General features: G+C 39.5%; 1 long non-coding RNA gene across 1 annotated transcript in view; it reads left to right on the top strand.

Annotated features, from left to right (window-relative positions):
- The window catches only part of LOC142652323 (uncharacterized), a 120,177-nt gene extending 95,146 nt beyond the window's left edge, over positions 1-25,031 (top strand). The window contains exon 3 of the long non-coding RNA XR_012847810.1: positions 22,908-25,031. This is a non-coding gene — a long non-coding RNA (uncharacterized LOC142652323). The remainder of the gene's footprint in view (positions 1-22,907) is intronic.
- Positions 25,032-25,271: the final 240 nt, after the last annotated feature.

Here is a 25,271-nt window from a genome sequence, read left to right as displayed (position 1 = left end):
TCGTCGTGTGCCCGGCAGATGTTCAGGAAATGACACTGACGTTTTGCTCTGCAGTTCACTGGTATCAGACAGTAGGATATATAAATAAACCTCAGTTTATTATTTGAGGTCGGAATAGTCGCACTGATTTACAGGGACAAAATGGTCCATGTACATGAGAGGGACGCTGATGTTTTTTTCCTGGCCTATTGTTAGATGAGGTGGATAAGTCTGAGCTCGCTGACTCACCAATTCCAGTCTCATTACACAGGGAATTGTGCTTACAATCTGCTTCCTGCTCCAGGAGATTCTGCGAAAACAGCTGTCAAACACAATAATAATATACGTCTCAGTCCCGGGACGCAACGTGGACGTGGAGACACCACGTTATGGAATAGAAGACGATCTTAATATTATACAGATACAGTCAGGGCTGCTATTAATAGTATCAAGGCCCCAAATGATTAGGACCCCTTGGCACTCGTCAATTCTTCTGATTTTACAGGCAGTCATGCTATTTATGGCCTTAAAAATAGGGGTCAGGAGCCGAAAAATTAAATATGGCCTAAATATCAGACAAAAAATATATTCACACCTTACCTTCCTCACTCCCGACTTTTGCTCAGTGTTGGTCGCCGCCACAAATGGTTCTAAAGACAGGGAGTAGGGAGGGACAGGTGTGGATAGTTATTTTTTTTCTGTGATCGGAATATACAATATTATAGGGGGTCTGGTCTTTTATCTGAATATATTTAGGGGGTCTGGTCTGGTATTTGAAATTAATTTAGGCGTCTGGTCTGGGGACTGATATTAATATAGGGGGTCTGAAAATATTTAGGGGGTCTGGTCTGGTATTTGAAATTAATTTAGGCGTCTGGTCTGGGGACTGATATTAATATAGGGGGTCTGAAAATATTTAGGGGGTCTGGTCTGGTATTTGAAATTAATTTAGGCGTCTGGTCTGGGGACTGATATTAATATAGGGGGTCTGAATATATTTTGGGGGTTTGGTATGAGGTCTGAAATTCATTTAAGGGTCTGGTCTGGGGTCTGATATTAATAAAGGGGGTCTGGGATTTTATATTAATATAGGGGTTTGATATTAATATATCTCAAATAGGGTGCCCTACGTAGATGTACCTACCCATGTTGTGATGAACATCAGATACATTGGCTCATTGTCTAATTCATCCAAACAGTGGAAGCTCTCCACTTTACTTGGGATGTCATGTGCCGATTGCCAAATGCAGAGAGTGCCTTATCTATTAGCAAGAGGCTACAAAGAGTGTCTCTCACTTTGGAGTTCACAGCATTTTTATAAATTTTAATGATAGTGGTGTAATGCTTCATTTCACCTGTAGTGGCGCTGCAAGGAAAATTAACTCTGCTGGATTCCTTTACAGATTACAGCTGATCACTGGGGATCCCTGTGATCAGCTTTTGTTATTTTGTTTTTTCAAATATTAGACTATAAAATGGGGAGGAACTGAGTTGTGTATTGAAACCTGAACACAAAAAGGAAGTAAAGTCATGCAAGGAAGTCTTTAATGAAGAAACTTCTGGGCTTTGCAGTTCCACTTTGACATTCATAAATTACTTGGAATAATATTCTCTTAGATGTGTTTGAAGCAGGATTCTGCATCAGATCCTTGTTAGTGGTTAATCTCTAACTATTGGTGGTGGAAAAAGTGAAGTCAGTGCATCAGTCATCAAAATACATCATCTCCTTTACTGGACACATCGTAACGGCAGAATCCCAGCAAGACAATTTACTAATGCACCTGGGATGTGGAACATCTATACATGCCGTGAATGATAATGACCTGCTCTGGGCTGTAAATGGTCAAATAAAACTGTTACTTATTGCAAAACAAAAACCCTTTTTATCTTGATTGCTACGTAGGTACAAAGACAAAAATATAAATACTATAAAACTACCCCCTATGTATATGAATATAACTACTATAATACTGCCTCCTATATACAAGAATATAACTCCTATAATACTGCTCCTATATACAAGAATACAACTACTATAATACTGCCCCTATATACAAGAATATAACTACTATAATACTGCCCATATATACAAGAATACAACTACTATAATACTGCCTCCTATATACAAGAATATAACTACTATAATACTGCCTCCTATATACAAGAATATAACTACTATAATACTGCCCCCTATATACAAGAATATAACTACTATAATAATGCCCCTATATACAAGAATATAACTACTATAATACTGCCCCCTATATACAAGAATATAACTACTATAATACTGCCCCTATATACAAGAATATAACTAATATAATACTGCTCCCTATATACAAGAATATAACTACTATAATACTGCCCCCTATATACAAGAATATAACTACTATAATACTGCTCCTATATACAAGAATATAACTACTATAATACTGCTCCCTATATACAAGAATATAACTACTATAATACTGCCCCCTATATACAAGAATATAACTACTATAATACTGCCTCCTATGTACAAGAATATAACTACTATAATACTGCCTCCTATATACAAGAATATAACTCCTATAAGGGCATGACCACACATGGCGGAATTCCTCCGCAACTGTCCGCATCAATGCCGCACAGAATCTGCGTTGCAGATTCTGCAGCGGATCTGCACAAAATGTGCAGAAAATTGATGCGGACTGGCCGCTGCGGACTGCAGGAAAAGTGCTTCTCTTCTCCCTATTCAGTGCAGGATAGAGAGAAGGGACAGCACTTTCCCTAGTGAAAGTCAAAGAAATTCATACTTACCGCCCGTTGTCTTGGTGACGCGTCCCTCTTTCGGCATCCGGCCCGACCTCCCTGGATGACGCACCAGTCCATGTGACCGCTGCAGCCTGTGCTTGGCCTGTGATTGGCTGCAGCCGTCACTTACACTGAAACGTCATCCTGGGAGGCCGGACTGGAGACAGACGCAGGGAGTTCTCGGTAAGTATGAACTTATATTTTTTTTTTACAGATACATGTATATTGAGATCGGTAGTCACTGTCCCGGGTGCAGAAACAGTTACTGCCGATCGCGTAACTCTTTCAGCACCCTGGACAGTGACTATTTACAGACGTCTCCTAGCAACGCTCCCGTCATTACGGGAGCCCCATTGACTTCCTCAGTCTGGCTGTAGACCTAGAAATACATAGGTCCAGCCAGAATGAAGAAATGTCATGGTAGTAAAAACAATACGCTCCGCAGCACACATAAGATCTGCGGACTTCATTGCGGAATTTTGACTCTCCATTGAAGTCAATGGAGAAATTCCGCCATGAGTCCGCAACCAGTCCGCCACTGCTCCGCAACAGACAGAGCATGCTGCGGACACCAAATTCCGCTCCGCAGCCTATGCTCCGCAGCGGAATTGTACGCATCGTGTAAACGAACACTGCTAAATTAAAGTGAAAGTCAATGGAGAAACGGCTCCGCTGCGGATTAACGCTACTATAATACTGCCTCCTATGTACAAGAATATAACTATTATAATACTGCCCCTATATACAAGAATATAACTACTATAATACTGCTCCCTATATACAAGAATATAACTACTATAATACTGCTCCCTATATACAAGAATATAACTACTATAATACTGCCCCCTATATACAAGAATATAACTACTATAATACTGCCCCTATATACAAGAATATAACTAATATAATTATCTTTTTTATTTGAAAACTTGCAACAAATTATTACAATACCTTTGCAATACACTCATAACAGATAAAGAAAATAAACATTTGTCTCTTAATAACATCACAATCATTAAACAAACCATAATATATGAATATTGCGCCAGTATAGATTGTTTCAACTATTTTTCATGATATTATTCTAGACAGTATTACAGGAGAGTTCTTCTTTATTGGTGACCGGGCAGCATCGGGCACACCACAGAGGGTACATGGTCACCACATTTATGACATATAGTGAACCTCTATGATATAAACGGAGTTCGGGGTAGAAGTCTCCATACAGCAGCTGAGAGTTTCACTGTCCCACTAGATGTGGTGACTGCAGGGACAGGGACACAGCAGGGACATTACTCTGTAGATAAGTCTCTTGTATAAAGATGACATTGGTTTTGTCGTCAGACAGACGCTGGAATATCGCCCGCCGCCTGCTCCTATTCTTCACACTGTTCACGTTAATAGAGGTGATTTTCAGCCTCATCCTGGTTACATGTCTTTCCTACTTTTTTTCCTTCTTCCACTGCTATGTCCTGTAACACCCCATCTTTTGGTGGACATTGGGGGGTCAGCGTCTTCATCCTGAGGTTCGTTGTCTGGGATGTGTGAGGAGACTTGCTCTATCTCTGCTTCTTCTTCCTGGTCATCTTCCCCCAGCGCACAGTAACGTCCCCCAGTTATCGCCAGCACTGGAGACTCCGATGATTTCTTTGCAGCAGTGATTTTTTTCCTAGAAGAATGATCTGTTTTACTTCTCCTTTTAACCGTCTGAAATCCCTCCTCATCGATACTGGTCGCTGCGGCTGGATCAGCTGGTTTTTTACTGATAGCTGCGGCTGGATCAGCTGGTTTTTTACTGGTCGCTGCGGCTGGATCAGCTGGTTCCTTACTGGTGTTGGGCAGATGTTTAGATGTTTTGGTGACAGAGTGACTGGATATTTTACTTTTAGCATGACCTCTATTTTCAGTGGCTGGTGACACTTGTGCAGCATCCACAGATGGGACATTAGTCTCTGGAGCACAGTTTCTGGTACTTCGGCTCACATCATCGCTGGGGCTTCCAGGTTCTGGGGTTGTATCTACACATATGGAGACATCCTCCTGCTCTTCCTCCATGGCTCCTTTAAAGGTCTCCTCTTTATTATGTTCTGCATGTGGACACTCCCGGAATGTATGTCCAGGTCCCAAGCACAGGTTACAGATGACAGGTCCTGTACAATCATCTTTCACATGCCCAAACTGACCACATAGTGAGCACTTAATACGGGAACAGTTGAATGCCAGGTGTCTGCCCCCACATCTATGGCACAGTCGCGGTTGACCAGGGTAGTAACATACGCCTCTCTCCGAGCCCAGGTAGAAGGAGTGCGGCAGATGTCTGGTCACTCCATTCTCCTGAACCAGCTGGATCTTTACAGAATATCCTCCATTCCAGATCTCCTCCTCATCATAGATCTTTGTTGGCAGTCTCTTCACCTCACAATATCTGCTCAACCAGTGCTGCAAATCTGCCAGAGCCACCACCTCAGACTGGAACAGGACGGTGGCGGTGACTACCTGGGGTTTAGTCAGCTGGATGACATGTAGATGCTCCCACATCGCGTGCTCCTTTGTATCATTATAAATACTCCAGAATAAGTCTAGACTATATTGCAGCTTGAAACTGATGTCATAATTCCTGCTGGAGGGAACGTGGATCAGAGCGAACACCTCAGAAGCTTTAAACTTCATAAACTCCTTCAACAAAACTTTCCCAATATAGAGTCTGGAGGGGAGGTTTTCCTCTGGTCCTGAGTACCGGATTCTGACCGCGTTCCTCCTCTGAGGTGGGGGGTTAGTCGGTCTTGTGACGCTGGAGAACAGTCTCCTGTACTGAGGTCTGTCAGCAGGTGGGTCAGGACTGGACCTCTCCTCAGCTGATTGTACTGCAGATCCTCCTGTGTCTGCTCCTGATCGCTGTGTAACCTGCACTCCATTCACTGACACTGCGGACGGCTGAACCTCCAGAACAGGGTCTGCAATGTCCACCTCAGCCTGTGCCGCTGGTTCATCAGATATCAGACTGTCAATCACCGCGCTGAGCGAAGTCTCACTTATAATATCCGGACATGAGGCACTTTCTTGCTCACTCCCAGGAGTGCCACTCGCATTCACTTCATCAGTACTGCACATAGAGCCTACTGCAGTTAACCCCTCGTCAGCTGGCACACATTTCTCTGCAGCTTTAGCAGCATTTGTGTTGGCTGATTGCACAGACCCCACACATGATGAGAGATGTGATCCTCCAGCCACTGCACACTCATATCTTCCAGGGTTTCCCTGTGCCACAATATTATACACAGTCTTATAGTCAGTGTCTTTTTTTGCAATGATATTATTTCTCTTCACAGTTTGGGCTCTGGTCTCCCTTCTGTTCTCAATTGCCCGGTTCTTTATTTTGGGTACTGTGCATGATTCTTTCTGCAATCTCTCCTTCAATATAACCAGCTCACGTGTGCAAACATCCAGATACTCACATTTCATCAGCTTTGCCTTTGGATCAGTCTCTTGGTTAATTTCAGTTCTCAATTTGCGAACTTGCATTTCCATTTTAAAGATATTTTTCTTTGTCATTTTTGTGCACAATTCACCAACATCGTGAGATTCAGTTGACTCACCAGCCACCATTTCCAGATCATCACCTCCACCATCTCCATGCTGCAGGCCAAACTCCAGACTCTGGGCTTTCCCAGGATCATCAGCCCAGGACCCCTCCCCTCCACCTGGGTCAGAAGCCATGCATAGTCCTAACAGGGAGCTCACAAGCACACGTCTATCCTCTCCTATGGACAAGAATATAACTAATATAATACTGCCCCCTATATACAAGAATATAACTACTATAATACTGCCCCTATATACAAGAATATAACTAATATAATACTGCTCCCTATATACAAGAATATAACTACTATAATACTGCCCCCTATATACAAGAATATAACTACTATAATACTGCTCCTATATACAAGAATATAACTACTATAATACTGCTCCCTATATACAAGAATATAACTACTATAATACTGCCCCCTATATACAAGAATATAACTACTATAATACTGCCTCCTATGTACAAGAATATAACCACTATAATACTGCCTCCTATATACAAGAATATAACTCCTATAATACTGCTCCTATATACAAGAATACAACTACTATAATACTGCCCCTATATACAAGAATATAACTACTATAATACTGCTCCCTATATACAAGAATATAACTACTATAATACTGCTCCCTATATACAAGAATATAACTACTATAATACTGCTCCCTATATACAAGAATATAACTACTATAATACTGCCCCCTATATACAAGAATATAACTACTATAATACTGCCCCCTATATACAAGAATATAACTACTATAATACTGCCCCTATATACAAGAATATAACTACTATAATACTGCCTCTATATACAAGAATATAACTACTATAATACTGCCCCCTACGTACAAGAATATAACTACTATAATACTGCCCCCATATACAAGAATATAACTACTATAATACTGCTCATATATACAAGAATATAACTACTATAATACTGCCCCCTATATACAAGAATATAACTACTATAATACTGCCCCCTATATACAAGAATATAACTCCTATAATACTGCCCCCTATGTACAAGAATATAACTACTATAATACTGCCTCTATATACAAGAATATAACTACTATAATACGGATCCTATATACAAGAATATAACTACTATAATACTGCCCCTATATACAAGAATATAACTACTATAATACTGCTCATATATACAAGAATATAACTACTATAATACTGCCCCCTATATACAAGAATATAACTACTATAATACTGCCCCCTATATACAAGAATATAACTCCTATAATACTGCCCCCTATGTACAAGAATATAACTACTATAATACTGCCTCTATATACAAGAATATAACTACTATAATACGGATCCTATATACAAGAATATAACTACTATAATACTGCCCCTATATACAAGAATATAACTACTATAATACTGCTCCTATATACAAGAATATAACTACTATAATACTGCTCCCTATATACAAGAATATAACTACTATAATACTGCCCCCTATATACAAGAATATAACTCCTATAATACTGCCCCCTATGTACAAGAATATAACTACTATAATACTGCTCCTATATACAAGAATATAACTACTATAATACGGATCCTATATACAAGAATATAACTACTATAATACTGCCCCTATATACAAGAATATAACTACTATAATACTGCTCCTATATACAAGAATATAACTACTATAATACTGTTCCTATATACAAGAATATAACTACTATAATACTGCCCCCTATATACAAGAATATAACACCTTTAATACTGCCCTTATATACAAGAATATATCTACTATAATACTGCCCCTATATACAAGAATATAACTACTATAAGGGCGGGTTCACACGTGGCGGAATTTCACTTAAATTCCGCTGCGGACACTCCGCAGCGTTAATCCGCAGCGGTGCCGTTTGTCCATTGACTTACACTTTAATTTAGCAGTGTTCGTTTAGACGAGGCGTAAAATTCCGCTGCGGAGCATAGGCTGCGGAGCGGAATTTGGTGTCCGCAGCATGCTCTGTCTGTTGCGGAGCAGTGGCGGACTCATGGCGGAATTTCTCCATTGACTTCAATGGAGAGTCAAAATTCCGCAATGAAGTCCGCAGATCTTATGTGTGCTGCGGAGCGTATTGTTTTTACTACCATGACATTTCTTCATTCTGGCTGGACCTATGTATTTCTAGGTCTACAGCCAGACTGAGGAAGTCAATGGGGCTCCCGTAATGACGGGAGCGTTGCTAGGAGACGTCTGTAAATAGTCACTGTCCAGGGTGCTGAAAGAGTTAAGCGATCGGCAGTAACTGTTTCTGCACCCGGGACAGTGACTACCGATCTCAATATACATGTATCTGTAAAAAACATATAAGTTCATACTTACCGAGAACTCCCTGCGTCTGTCTCCAGTCCGGCCTCCCAGGATGACGTTTCAGTGTAAGTGACGGCTGCAGCCAATCACAGGCCAAGCACAGGCTGCAGCGGTCACATGGACTGGTGCGTCATCCAGGGAGGTCGGGCTGGATGCCGAAAGAGGGACGCGTCACCAAGACAACGGCCGGTAAGTATGAAATTCTTTTACTTTCCCTAGGGAAAGTGCTGTCCCTTCTCTCTATCCTGCACTGATAGGGAGAAGGGAAGCACTTTTCCCGCAGTCCGCAGCAGCTAGTCCGCATCAATTTTCTGCACATTTTGTGCAGATCCGCAGCAGAATCTGCAACGCAGATTCTGTGCGGCATTGATGCGGACAGTTGCGGAGGAATTCCGCCACGTCTGGCCGTGCCCTAATACTGCCCCCTATGTACAAGAATATAACTACTATAATACTGCTCCCTATGTACAAGAATATAACTACTATAATACTACCCCCTATATACAAGAATATAACTACTATAATACTGCCTCCTATATACAAGAATATAACTATCATAATACTGCCTCCTATATACAAGAATATAACTACTATAATACAGCCCCCTATATACAAGAATATAACTACTATAATACTGCCCTCTATATACAAGAATATAACTACTATAATACTGCTCCTATATACAAGAATATAACTACTATAATACTGCCCCTATATACAAGAATATAACTACTATAATACTGCCCCCTATATACAAGAATATAACTACTATAATACTGCCCCCTATATACAAGAATGTAACTACTATAATACTGCCCCCTATGTACAAGAATATAACTACTATAATACTGCCTCCTATATACAAGAATATAACTACTATAATACTGCCCCTTATATAAAAGAATATAACTACTATAATACTGCTCCTATATACAAAAATATAACTACTATAATACTACCCCCTATATACAAGAATATATCTATTATAATACTGCCTCCTATATACAAGAATATAACTCCTATAATACTGCCCCCTATATACAAGAATATAACTACTATAATACTGTCCCTATGTACAAGAATATGACTACTATAATACTGCCCCTATATACAAGAATATAACTACTATAATACTGCTCCCTATATAAAAGAATATAACTACTATAATACTGACCCTATATACAAGAATATAACTACTATAATACTGCCCCCTATATAGATGAATATAACTACTATAATACTGCTCCTATGTACAAGAATATAACTACTATAATACTGCCCCTATATGCCAGAATATAACTATTATAATACTGCCCCCTATGTACAAGAATATAACTACTATAATACTGCTCCTTTGTACAAGAATATAACTAATATAATACTGCCCCTATATGCCAGAATATAACTATTATAATACTGCCCCCTATGTACAAGAATATAACTACTATAAGGGCATGACCACACGTGGCGGATTTCCTCCGCAACTGTCCGCATCAATGCCGCACAGAATCTGCGTTGCAGATTCTGCTGCGGATCTGCACAAAATGTGCAGTAAATTGATGCGGACTAGCTGCTGCGGACTGCGGTAAAAGTACTTCCCTTCTCCCTATCAGTGCAGGATAGAGAGAAGGGACAGCACTTTCCCTTGTGAAAGTCAAAGAAATTCATACTTACCGGCCGTTGTCTTGGTGACGCGTCCCTCCTTCGGCATCCAGCCCGACCTCCCTGGATGACGCGGCAGTCCATGTGACCGCTGCAGCCTGTTATTGGCCTGTGATTGGCTGCAGCCGTCACTTAGACTGAAACGTCATCCTGGGAGGCCGGACTGGAGACAGAAGCAGGGAGTTCTCGGTAAGTATGAACTTCATTTTTTTTTACAGGTTGCTGTATATTGGGATCGGTAGTCACTGTCCCGGGTGCAGAAACAGTTACTGCCGATCGCTTAACTCTTTCAGCACCCTGGACAGTGACTATTTACTGACGTCTCCTAGCAACGCTCCCGTCATTACGGGAGCCCCATTGACTTCCTCAGTCTGGCTGTAGACCTAGAAATACATAGGTCCAGCCAGAATGAAGAAATGTCAAGTTAAAAAAGCAAGACGCATCCGCAGCACACATAACATGTGCATGACAGCTGCGGACTTCATTGCGGAAATTAGAATCTCCATTGAAGTCAATGGAGAACTTCCGCCATGAGTCCGCCACTGCTCCGCAACAGACAGAGCATGCTGCGGACACCAAATTCCGCTCCGCAGCCTATGCTCCGCAGCGGAATTTTACGCATCGTCTAAACGAACACTGCTAAATTAAAGTGGAAGTCAATGCACAAACGGCTCCGCTGCGGATTAACGCTGCGGAGTGTCCGCAGCGGAATTTAAGTGAAATTCCGCCACGTGTGAACCCAGCCTAATACTGCCCACTATGTACAAGAATATAACTACTATAATACTGCCTCCTATTTACAAGAATATAACTACTATAATACTGCCCCCTATATACAAGAATATAACTACTATAATACTGCCCCCTATATACAAGAATATGACTACTATAATACTGCCCCCTATATACAGGAATATAACTACTATAATACTGCCCCCTATATACAAGAATATGACTACTATAATACTGCCCCCTATATACAGGAATATAACTACTATAATACTGCCTCCTATATACAAGAATATGACTACTATAATACTGCCCCCTATATACAGGAATATAACTACTATAACACTGCTCCTATATTCAAGAATATAACTACTATAATACTGCCCCCTATATACAAGAATATAACTCCTATAATACTGCCCCCTATGTACAAGAATATAACTACTATAATACTGCTCCTATGTACAAGAATATAACTACTATAATACTGCCCCACTATATACAAGAATATAACTACTATAATTCTTCCCCCTATATACAAGAATATAACGACTATAATACTTCTCCTATATACAAGAATATAACTACTATAATACTGCCCCTTATATACAAGAATATAACTACTATAATACTGCCTCCTATATACAAGAATATAACTACTATAAGGGCATGCCCCCACATGGCGGATTTCCTCCGCAACTGTCCGCATCAATGCCGCACAGAATCTGCGTTGCAGATTCTGCGGCGGATCTGCCCAAAATGTGCAGTAAATTGATGCGGACTAGCTGCTGCGGACTGCGGTAAAAGTGCTTCCCTTCTCTCTATCAGTGCAGGATAGAGAGAACGGACAGCACTTTCCCTAGTGAAAGTAAAAGAATTTCATACTTACCGGCCGTTGTCTTGGTGACGCGTCCCTCTTTCGGCATCCAGCCCTACCTCCCTGGATGACGCGGCAGTCCATGTGACCGCTGTAGCCTGTGATTGGCTGCAGCCGTCACTTAGACTGAAACGTCATCCTAAGAAGCCGGACTGGAGACAGAAGCAGGGAGTTCTCGGTAAGTATGAACTTCTATTTTTTTACAGGTTGCTGTATATTGGGATCGGTAGTCACTGTCCAGGGAGCAGAAACAGTTACTGCCGATCGCGTAACTCTTTCAGCACCCTGGACAGTGACTATTTACTGACGTCTCCTAGCAACGCTCCCGTAATTCCGGGAGCCCCATTGACTTCCTCAGTCTGGCTGTAGACCTAGAAATACTTAGGTCCAGCTAGAATGAAGAAATGTCATGTCCAAAAAGCAAGACGCATCCGCACCACACATAACATGTGCATGACAGCTGCGGACTTCATTGCGGAATTTAGAATCTCCATTGAAGTCAATGGAGAAATTCCGCCATGAGTCCGCAACCAGTCCGCCACTGGTCCGCAACACACAGAGCTCCGCAGCGGAATTTTACGCATCGTCTAAACGAACACTGATAAATAGAAGTGGAAGTCAATGGAGAAACGGCTCCGCTGCGGATTAACGCTGCGGAGTGTCCGCAGCGGAATTCAAGTGCAATTCCGCTACGTGGGGCTTTAGCCTTATACTGCCTCCTATATACAAGAATATAACTACTATAATACAGCCCCCTATATACAAGAATATAACTACTATAATACTGCCCTCTATATACAAGAATATAACTACTATAATACTGCTCCTATATACAAGAATATAACTACTATAATACTGCCCCTATGTACAAGAATATAACTACTATAATACTGCCCCCTATATACAAGAATGTAACTACTATAATACTGCCCCCTATGTACAAGAATATAACTACTATAATACTGCCTCCTATATACAAGAATATAACTACTATAATACTGCCCCTTATATACAAGAATATAACTACTATAATACTGCTCCTATATACAAGAATATAACTACTATAATACTACCCCCTATATACAAGAATATATCTATTATAATACTGCCTTCTATATACAAGAATATTACTCCTATAATACTGCCCCCTATGTACAAGAATATAACTACTATAATACTGCTCCTATATACAAGAATATAACTACTATAATACTGCCCCTATATACAAGAATATAACTCCTATAATACTGCCCCCTATATACAAGAATATAACTCCTATAATACTGCCCCCTATGTACAAGAATATAACTAATATAATACTGCCCCTATATACAAGAATATAACTACTATAATACTGCCTCCTATATACAAGAATATAACTACTATAATACTGCCCCCTATATACAAGAATATAACTACTATAATACTGCCTCCTATATACAAGAATATTCCTACTATAATACTGCCCCCTATGTATAAGAATATAACTACTATAATACTGCTCCTATCTACAAGAATATAACTACTATAATACTGCCCCCTATATACAAGAATATAACTACTATAATACTGCTCCTATATACAAGAATATAACTACTATAATACTGCCCACTATGTACAAGAATATAACTACTATAATACTGCCCCTATATACAAGAATATAACTACTATAATACTGCCCCTATATACAAGAATATAACTACTATAACACTGCCCCTATATACAAGAATATAACTACTATAATACTGCCCCTATATACAAGAATATAACTACTATAATACTGCCCCTATATACAAGAATATAACTACTATAATACTGCCCCTATATACAAGAATATAACTACTATAATACTGCTCCTATCTACAAGAATATAACTACTATAATACTGCCCCCTATATACAAGAATATAACTACTATAATTCAGCCCCCTATATACAAGAATATAACTACTATAATACTGGCCTCTATATACAAGAATATAACTACTATAATACTGCTCCTATATACAAGAATATAACTCCTTTAATACTGCCCCCTATGTACAAGAATATAACTACTATAAGGGCAGAGCCACACGTGGCGGAATTGCTCTTGAATTCCGCAGCGGAGCCGTTTCTCCATTGCCTTCCACTTCTTTTTAGTAGGCTTCGTTTAGACGAGGCTGAAAATTCCGCTGCGGAGCATAGGCTGCGGTGCGGAATTTGGTGTCCGCAGCATACAATGGATGTTGCGGACCAGTGGCGGACTGGTTGCGGACTCATGGCGGAAGTTCTCCATTGACTTCAATGGAGATTCTAATTTCCGCAATGAAGTCCGCAGATGTCATGTACATGTTATGTGTGCTGCGGATGCGTCTTGCTTTTTTGACATGACATTTCTTCATTCTGGCTGGACCTATGTATTTCTAGGTCTACAGCCAGACTGAGGAAGTCAATGGGGCTCCCGTAATTACGGGAGCGTTGCTAGGAGTCGTCAGTAAATAGTCACTGTCCAGGGTGCTGAAAGAGTTAAGCGATCGGCAGTAACTGTTTCTGCACCCTAGACAGTGACTACCGATCCCAATATACAGCAACCTGTAAAAAAAATATAAGTTCATACTTACCGAGAAATCCTTGCTTCTGTCTCCAGTCCGGCTTCCCAGGATGACGTTTCAGTCTAAGTGACGGCTGCAGCCAATCATAGGCTGCAGCGGTCACATGGACTGCCGCGTCATCCAGGGAGGTCGGGCTGGATGCCAAAAGAGGGACGCGTCACCAAGACAACGGCCGGTAAGTATGAAATTCGTTTACTTTCACTAGGGAAAGTGCTGTCCCTTCTCTCTATCCTGCACTGATAGAGAGAAGGGAAGCACTTTTACCGCAGTCCGCAGCATCTAATCCGCATCAATTTACGTCACATTTTGGGCAGATCCGCCGCAGAATCTGCAACGCAGATTCTGTGCGGCATTGATGCGAACAGTTGCGGAGGAAATCCGCCACGTGTGGGCATGCCCTAATACTGCTGCTATATACAAGAATATAACTACTATAATACTGCCCCTATATACAAGATTATAACTACTATAATACTGCTCCCTATATAAAAGAATATAACTACTATAATAATGCCCCTATATACAAGAATATAACTACTATAATACTGCCCCCTATATACAAGAATATAACTACTATAATACTGCTCCTATATACAAGAATATAACTACTATAATACTACCACCTATGTACAAGAATATAACTACTATCATACTGTCCCCTATGTACAAGAATATAACTACTATAATACTACCCTTATATACAAGAATATAACTACTATAATACTACCCCTATATACAAGAATATAACTACTATAATACTGCTCCTATATACAAGAATATAACTACTATAATACTGCCCCTATGTACAAGAATATATCTACTATAATACTGCCTCCTATATACAAGAATATAACTACTATAATACTGCCCCTATGTACAAGAATATAACTACTATAATACTGCCCCCTATATACAAGAATATAACTACTATAATACTGCCCCCTATATACAAGAATATAACTACTATAATACTGCTCCCTATATACAAGATTATAACTACTATAATACTGCTCCCTATATAAAAGAATATAACTACTATAATACTGCTCCCTATATACAAGATTATAACTACTATAATACTGCCCCCTATATACAAGAATATAACTACTATAATACTGCCCCCTATATACAAGATTATAACGACTATAATACTGCTCCCTATATAAAAGAATATAACTACTATAATAATGCCCCTATATACAAGAATATAACTACTATAATACTGCCCCCTATATACAAGAATATAACTACTATAATACTGCTCCTATAAACAAGAATATAACTACTATAATACTGCTCCTATATACAAGAATATAACTACTATAATACTACCACCTATGTACAAGAATATAACTACTATCATACTGTCCCCTATGTACAAGAATATAACTACTATAATACTACCCTTATATACAAGAATATAACTACTATAATACTACCCCTATATACAAGAATATAACTACTATAATACTGCTCCTATATACAAGAATATAACTACTATAATACTGCCCCTATGTACAAGAATATATCTACTATAATACTGCCTCCTATATACAAGAATATAACTACTATAATACTGCCCCTATGTACAAGAATATAACTACTATAATACTGCCCCCTATATACAAGAATATAACTACTATAATACTGCCCCCTATATACAAGAATATAACTACTATAATACTGCTCCTATATACAAGAATATAACTACTATAATACTGCCTCCTATATACAAGAATATATCTACTATAATATTGCTCCTATGTACAAGAATATAACTACTATAATACTGCCCCTATATACAAGAATATAACTACTATAATACTGCCCCCTATATACAAGAATATAATTACTATAATACTGCCTCCTATATACAAGAATATAACTACTATAATACTGCTCCTATATACAAGAATATAACTACTATAATACTGCTCCTATATACAAGAATATAACTACTATAATACTGCACCCTATATACAAGAATATAATTACTATAATACTGCCTCTATATACAAGAATATAACTACTATAATACTGCCTCCTATATACAAGAATATAACTACTATAATACTGCCCCTATATACAAGAATATAACTACTATAATACTGCTCCTATATACAAGAATATAACTACTATAATACTACCACCTATGTACAAGAATATAACTACTATCATACTGTCCCCTATGTACAAGAATATAACTACTATAATACTACCCTTATATACAAGAATATAACTACTATAATACTACACCTATATACAAGAATATAACTACTATAATACTGCTCCTATATACAAGAATATAACTACTATAATACTGCCCCTATGTACAAGAATATAACTACTATAATACTGCCCCCTAAGGACAAGAATATAACTACTATAATACAGCCCCTATATACAAGAATATAACTACTATAATACTGCCCCTATATACAAGAATATAACTAATATAATACTACACCTATATACAAGAATATAACTACTATAATACTGCTCCTATATACAAGAATATAACTACTATAATACTGCCCCTATGTACAAGAATATAACTACTATAATACTGCCCCCTAAGGACAAGAATATAACTACTATAATACAGCCCCTATATACAAGAATATAACTTCTATAATACTGCTCCTATATACAAGAATATAACTACTATAATACTGCCTCCTATATACAAGAATATAACTACTATAATACTACCTCCTATATACAAGAATATAATTACTATAATACTGCCTCTATATACAAGAATATAACTACTATAATACTGCCTCCTATATACAAGAATATAACTACTATAATACTGCCCCTATATACAAGAATATAACTACTATAATACTGCTCCTATATACAAGAATATAACTACTATAATACTGCCCCTATATACAAGAATATAACTACTATAATACTGCCCCCTAAGGACAAGAATATAACTACTATAATACAGCCCCTATATACAAGAATATAACTACTATAATACTATAATACTGCCGCTATATACAAGAATATAACTTCTATAATACTGCTCCTATATACAAGAATATAACTACTATAATACTGCCTCCTATATACAAGAATATAACTACTATAATACTACCTCCTATATACAAGAATATAACTACTATAATACTGCTCATATATACAAGAATATAACTACTATAATACAGCCCCCTATATACAAGAATATAACTACTATAATACTGCCCCTATATACAAGAATATAACTACTGTAATACTGCTCCTATATACAAGAATATAACTACTGTAAGGGCATGACCACACATGGCGGAATTCCTCCGCAACTGTCCGCATCAATGCCGCACAGAATCTGCGTTGCAGATTCTGCAGCGGATCTGCACAAAATGTGCAGAAAATTGATGCGGACTGGCCGCTGCGGACTGCAGGAAAAGTGCTTCTCTTCTCCCTATTCAGTGCAGGATAGAGAGAAGGGACAGCACTTTCCCTAGTGAAAGTCAAAGAAATTCATACTTACCGCCCGTTGTCTTGGTGACGCGTCCCTCTTTCGGCATCCGGCCCGACCTCCCTGGATGAAGCTCCAGTCCATGTGACCGCTGCAGCCTGTGCTTGGCCTGTGATTGGCTGCAGCCGTCACTTACACTGAAACGTCATCCTGGGAGGCCGGACTGGAGACAGACGCAGGGAGTTCTCGGTAAGTATGAACTTATATTTTTTTTTACAGATACATGTATATTGAGATCGGTAGTCACTGTCCCGGGTGCAGAAACAGTTACTGCCGATCGCGTAACTCTTTCAGCACCCTGGACAGTGACTATTTACAGACGTCTCCTAGCAACGCTCCCGTCATTACGGGAGCCCCATTGACTTCCTCAGTCTGGCTGTAGACCTAGAAATACATAGGTCCAGCCAGAATGAAGAAATGTCATGGTAGTAAAAACAATACGCTCCGCAGCACACATAAGATCTGCGGACTTCATTGCGGAATTTTGACTCTCCATTGAAGTCAATGGAGAAATTCCGCCATGAGTCCGCAACCAGTCCGCCACTGCTCCGCAACAGACAGAGCATGCTGCGGACACCAAATTCCGCTCCGCAGCCTATGCTCCGCAGCGGAATTGTACGCATCGTGTAAACGAACACTGCTAAATTAAAGTGAAAGTCAATGGAGAAACGGCTCCGCTGCGGATTAACGCTGCGGAGTGTCCGCAGCGGAATTTAAGTGAAATTCCGCCATGTGTGAACCCGCCCTAATACTGCTCCTATATACAAGAATATAACTACTATAATACTGCCCCCTATGTACAAGAATATAACTACTATAATACTGGCCCCCATATACAAGAATATAACTACTATAATACTGCCCCTATATACAAGAATATAACTACTATAATACCGTTCCTATATACAAGAATATAACTACTATAATACTGCCCCTATATACAAGAATATAACTACTATAATACTGCTCCTATATACAAGAATATAATTACTATAATACTGCTCCTATATACAAGAATATAACTACTATAATACTGCTCCTATATACAAGAATATAAGTACTATAATACTGCTCCTATATACAAGAATATAACTACTATAATACTGCTCCTATATACAAGAATATAAGTACTATAATACTGCTCCTATATACAAGAATATAACTACTATCATATAATACTATGGTGTATTAGGAAAGGAATTATTTACAGGACTCTAGGTCGTGAGATTGACCATTACCTAGAATATTTTAATACCTGGACATCACCTCTGGGTAACATCTTTCGCTCAGTCGTTATATTATTTGTGGGGGTTCATGTCTTCACCATTCATATTTTGTATACGGTGGACATTTTTATTTACCCAGTGTAAGAATGGGGTGTAATTTATTTTTCAATGTGATTCCATAAAGCACAATTTAGGTGCACCTCCTTAGCATAGACATTAAGGGCTTATTCAGGCGAATGTGATATACGTCCGTACAACGCGCGTGATTTTCACGCGCCTCGCATGGACCTATATTAGTCTATGGGGCCGTGCAGACTGTCCGTGAGTTTCACGCAGCGTGTGTCCGCTGCGTAAAACTCACGACGTGTCCGATATTTGTGCGTTGTTCGCGCATCACGCACCCATTGAAGTCAATGGTTGCGTGAAAATAATGCGCAGCACACGGAAGCACTTCCGTGGGACGCGCGTGATTCGCGCAACAGCAGTCAAAAGTATGAATGAAAACAGAAAAGCACCACGTGCTACAAACATACAAACAGAGTGTCATAATGATGGCGGCTGCGCGAAAATCACGCAGCCGCGCATCATACGCTGCTGACACACGGAGCTGTTATGCTCCTTTTGCGCACGCAAAATGCCGCTTTTTTGCGCTAGCAAAACGCACACGCTCGTGTGAGTCCGGCCTAAATGTAACATATTTGTCCATTTTCAGGAATGGTTTCATGAGGACTTGCAGTTCCATGTCATAACACACAATCATCCCCATGAGTTTTGCCAAATGACAAACTCAGCTCTGCTGCATCTGTAAAATACTAAAGGTTCTGCAAATTCACAAAGTTTACTGCTGGAAATTGACCCTTTTTTCTGGTGTCCTCATTTTATCCTCTGCAGAATATCTGTGTATAAAATCTTGCATCGCCGTTCTCATGAAAAGGACATTCCCCTCGTCTATCGGAGGGAGCGTCTCGGTCTTTGCAGCCATTTATCCTTCCCGTCTCAGAATTCTTTCCATATATAGTATTTTCCTGAACGTCTTGGGTTCTGTATTGTAGCTTTACGTTGGATGTATGCCCTTAAGAAAAACATCCGACAGCCAGAGGCCAAACCGTTTTTAACCTAGTGACAGAGGATGTTGTCCTGATGGGTGCACTCGGGGCTCTGGGTGGGTAAATATATATATAGAAGAACCGTCCGTTATAGCCGGGCTTTATTACGCTCATGTGATTAGGCAAATATAACACAGAACAATGGTTTACCCCTACAATGGAAAAGAACAAAAGTCCTTAATTCCACTTCATTGTCATATCCCAAAAAAATGTTGTTTGTAGGATCAGTTCACACGTAGCGTAAATACTGCAGAGTTTCCGCAACGGATTTTGCCGTGGAAAACCCGCAGCATAACACAGTAGCAGCAAAGTGGATGAGGTTTGAACAAATCCCCTCCACACGCTGCGCAAATGATAAGCGGAAAAAACGCTCAGAATGTATTTATTTTTATTGCGCAGCTTGTCAATTGTATTTGCGTAATCGCTGCTTATTCGTTTCGGGATTTCCACATTGAATTCAATGGGGAGGTAAATCCCGCAACAAATAGCAGATGCTGCGTTTTTTTTTGTGGCGGAATCGCAGCAATTCTGCCGCAAAAATTGCAACTCCGAAAAAAAAATCCTTATACTTACCCAGAAGTCTGTGTTGCTTCGTCCAGCCCGGACTCCTGGGATAATGTTTCACCCCATATGACCGCTGCAGCCAATCACAGGCTGCTGCGGTCATATGGGATGAAACGTCATCCCAGAGTCCGGGCTGCTCGAAGGCAGAGGGACGTGTCGCTATGGCGATGCAAGTCTGAAACTTTTTGTTTTTTTTAAGGTGCGGTTTTTCGCTGCGGACACTCCGCTTTAAAAACTGCACCACAATGTGGTGCGTTTTTTGGTCCGTAATTCCCTGCAGCACACCGGGCGGATACGCTGGGCGCTTTTACGCTGCGTATCCGCCATGTGTGTACATACCCTTACACCTGGGCAGAGGAGGAGGACTTTTTTGGAGATGGAGGACATAGCCTATAGGAGCAGATATATGAATGGGGTGGGGGCTGGTGAAAATTAACTCTATCATGTAATTAGAGGGATGTGCGGGGGAGGGGGTTGGATCTTTTCTTGGCTTTTCTTCCCTACTATGGATTTAACACTTGGAGATTTCTCAAGCTGTGTTTGACTTTTGCCTTTTCACTAAAGATCAGGGTTAATTAGCAAGTGACTGAGTGCTACAACTCAAAGGACAAAGAGGGTGGATTCTTGATAATGTAGCAGAGCTGGTTATGTCATTTAACTGTTTAGGGCTGCATTCTTTGTCATTGTGATATCTCTTTGTAGCACTATGATGCAATGTGGAGCGGAGCCAAATGACGAACTCAAACTTGTTACATCAAAATAACTCAGCACTGCTACATCTGTATACTGCTTCTACAATTTTACAGCCAATATATATTTTGTGGCAATAAATAGTAGACTTTGGGGTATGGTTAGACACTCAGAAGCGGTGGGCATGCTCGGTCTGCTTTCATCTTCTTCTCTGGCCTCTGCTGACCTTATTGAATTTCCAAGGGTCATTTGTTCTCCTGATATTTCCCAATAAGGTGGGGGGTCCTACGGATGCGACAGATCTATGGTTGGAATGATGTTGTGTTTTTTTTTTTAAGTTTCATATTTTCTGCAACTTTCGAATATACTTTTGTTTTTTTTAATTTCTAAACATTTTCAAGATCACTGCTTGCTGTCAATAATTGGTATCAACAGTTTTGTTTACATTCAGAAGATAAAAAAAACAAAATGCTTTTCACAGATGAGGGTTTGCTGCCATTATATCCAGCCTAGACAATCTTCTGTGACTTTGCTACAATATATCAGCGCAAGTTAAATGAATTGCCCTGAATTCCAGGATTGTCTAGACTGGCTACAATTGTAACAAAGTCTCAGCTGTGAGGAATATTAGGACTACATAGGTTTACAGCCTTTAGATATAAATAAGAATGTCCCCATTCACTGACAGCGAACATATATATTGAAAATGGTAAAGGAATTGAATCACAAAGTATCTAATCATTATAAAGCGATAAACCTTTATTTACATAAATTTGCAATGTCCAATTTTTTTTTTTTTGTTGCTAAAAGGGACACTACGTTTAATGCTCTACTTCTCTTCATGTGGCAGTCTATTGTTCCCTGTTATCAGTCATTTCCGGCTGAGGAGAGGTCGGCTGCAGTATTAAATCAATATGATGACTGACAGGAAGTCTCTGCCCCCATGATGACTACTTTATCTGCCAGAAAACATTAAACATTTTGCTTAAAGGAATTCTTCAGGCAGAACTTATATGATGTGTTATACTTAGTGCAGGTCTGGAGGGGGCGGAGCATGACACAAAGATTCTCCCATTGATGTCATTTGAATCCCTGTGTCATGCCCCGCCCCTATGAATAATACAGTGTGGAATGTCCCTTTAATCTTCCATTCTGCAGGCAGTGCCGTCCTGTGTAGATATCATGCAGCTTCCCCATTGCAGAATTCCTCTGATCAGCTGTTGAATATTTTTGTTTTTCAGGGCTCCATTTACCAACACACCCCGGGTGGCATTTGTGGATTCTTGCCGTGGATTTACAATAATAAACATCTGTGGATTTCAATGTCTTGGGAGGAAACTGGATTCTTGGCTACAAGTTCTGAGGATATATTTGGAGCAAGTATCTTTTCATTGCTGTTACAAACCATCACCCCCCCCCCCCCCATCATGGATAAATAGGATTGGAATTTGGAAAACGTTCCGCCGAGTAACCGCATTCACTCACCCGGAAAATATTTCTTTTTCCTCTGCCGTATTTGATGGATATTTCAAAATAAATGTTTCTTATATGACTGGACAAATGTGTGCAGATCCGCCGCCCTCAGGTACAGTGCTGATACATTCCCTATACAAGTCTCTGAGTGAACAATGGACAATAATAGATCGACTTCTGAATGACGCACAGTGATAACATAGATGTAAAACTTTAAAAAATAATATATAATGTACATTAAATTTGTATTGTTTTTCTGTAGAGAAACTGTAATTTTTGTTGCATTTGATGAGGGCTGTTTTAATGCATTGGTGGGACCAGTACAAACATTTCATAAGCCCCCTTTTCATACCCCTTAACTTTTGAAAATGAGAAAAATGTTCGGTGCACGCTCACTACATCCATGGACGCACACATACGCACTCACTACATACACAGATGCACACATATGCACTCTCACTTTATACATGGATGTGTGCATATGTACACTCACAACATACACAAATATACACATATGCATGCTCACTACATATGCATGCTCATTACATCCAAGCCTGTATGTAGTGAGCATGCATATGTAGTGAGCATACACCTATGCATCCTAACTACATGCAGACTTTTACACATATTACATATATGGTGTTACACCTATGTACACTCACTACATACACAAATGCACACATATGCACGCTCACTACATACACGAATGCACACATATGCATGCTCACCAGATACACATATGCATGCTTACTACATACACGAATGTACACATATGCATGCTTACTACATACACGAATGTACACATATGCATGCTTACTACATACACAAATGTACACATATGCATGCTCACTACATACACATATGCATGCTTACTACATACACGAATGTACACATATGCATGCTCACTACATACATGAATGCACACATATGCATGCTCACTACATACACAAATGTACACATATGCATGCTTACTACATACACGAATGTACACATATGCATGCTTACTACATACACGAATGTACACATATGCATGCTCACTACATACACATATGCATGCTTACTACATACACGAATGTACACATATGCATGCTCACTACATACATGAATGCACACATATGCATGCTCACTACATACACAAATGTACACATATGCATGCTCACTACATACACGAATGTACACATATGCATGCTCACTACATACTCGAATGCACACATATGCATGCTCACTACATACACATATGCATGCTCACTACATACACATATGCATGCTCACTACATACTCGGATGTACACATATGCATGCTCACTACATACTCGAATGCACACATATGCATGCTCACTACATACACATATGCATGCTCACTACATACACATATGCATGCTCACTACATACTCGAATGCACACATATGCATGCTCACTACATACACATATGCATGCTCACTACATACACGAATGCACACATATGCACGCTCACTACATACACGAATGCACACGTATGCACGCTTACTACATACACAAATATACATGATGAGCAGAACCAGGAGACTTGGTAAAGAGAACCAATTATTAGACTCCTCTGAAACAAAGGTTTTCCTTGAGGTTCCCACATGTAAATGCTATAGATTGTTCTATCTAATAATCCAGAATATCTGTTCCCGTCAATGCCGGTTTAAAGGAATTTTACTGTACAATGAAATAATCTATTTGACTACATTGGAATTGGCTTTTCATGTAATGTTAATGGTTTCTTATAAGCTTTCGATGAGATATTATTGGGAAATTGTCCCATTCATAAAAAAAACTGAAATGTATTAGAATATTCTATTATATATCACACGTTATCTGTTGTCAATGATCAAAGTAACATTTCTATAAAGACCAATCTCCCTCGAATCGCAAAATTGTCTGTTTCATGCACCTATCCTGAGTGATGGAGTCATAGATATCTGTACAGGACAAGCCGGGCGGCCAAACATGACCCTATACTGTGGTCTGTGGCGTCAATACACATAGTTGAGAGGTCCTTAAAGGGCTTGTCCACTTTGACACATTACCTCTTAATATGCCCTTTAAAGGCATATAATGTTAATAAATGCCCCCCCCCCATTAGATCTTTTTTTCTTTTTCTCTGGG

This window comes from Rhinoderma darwinii, chromosome 5 (assembly GCF_050947455.1).
Source record: "Rhinoderma darwinii isolate aRhiDar2 chromosome 5, aRhiDar2.hap1, whole genome shotgun sequence".
Lineage (NCBI taxonomy): Eukaryota > Metazoa > Chordata > Amphibia > Anura > Rhinodermatidae > Rhinoderma > Rhinoderma darwinii.
Note: the sequence above shows the minus strand (reverse complement) of the source record. Positions and strands in the feature narration are given on the sequence as shown.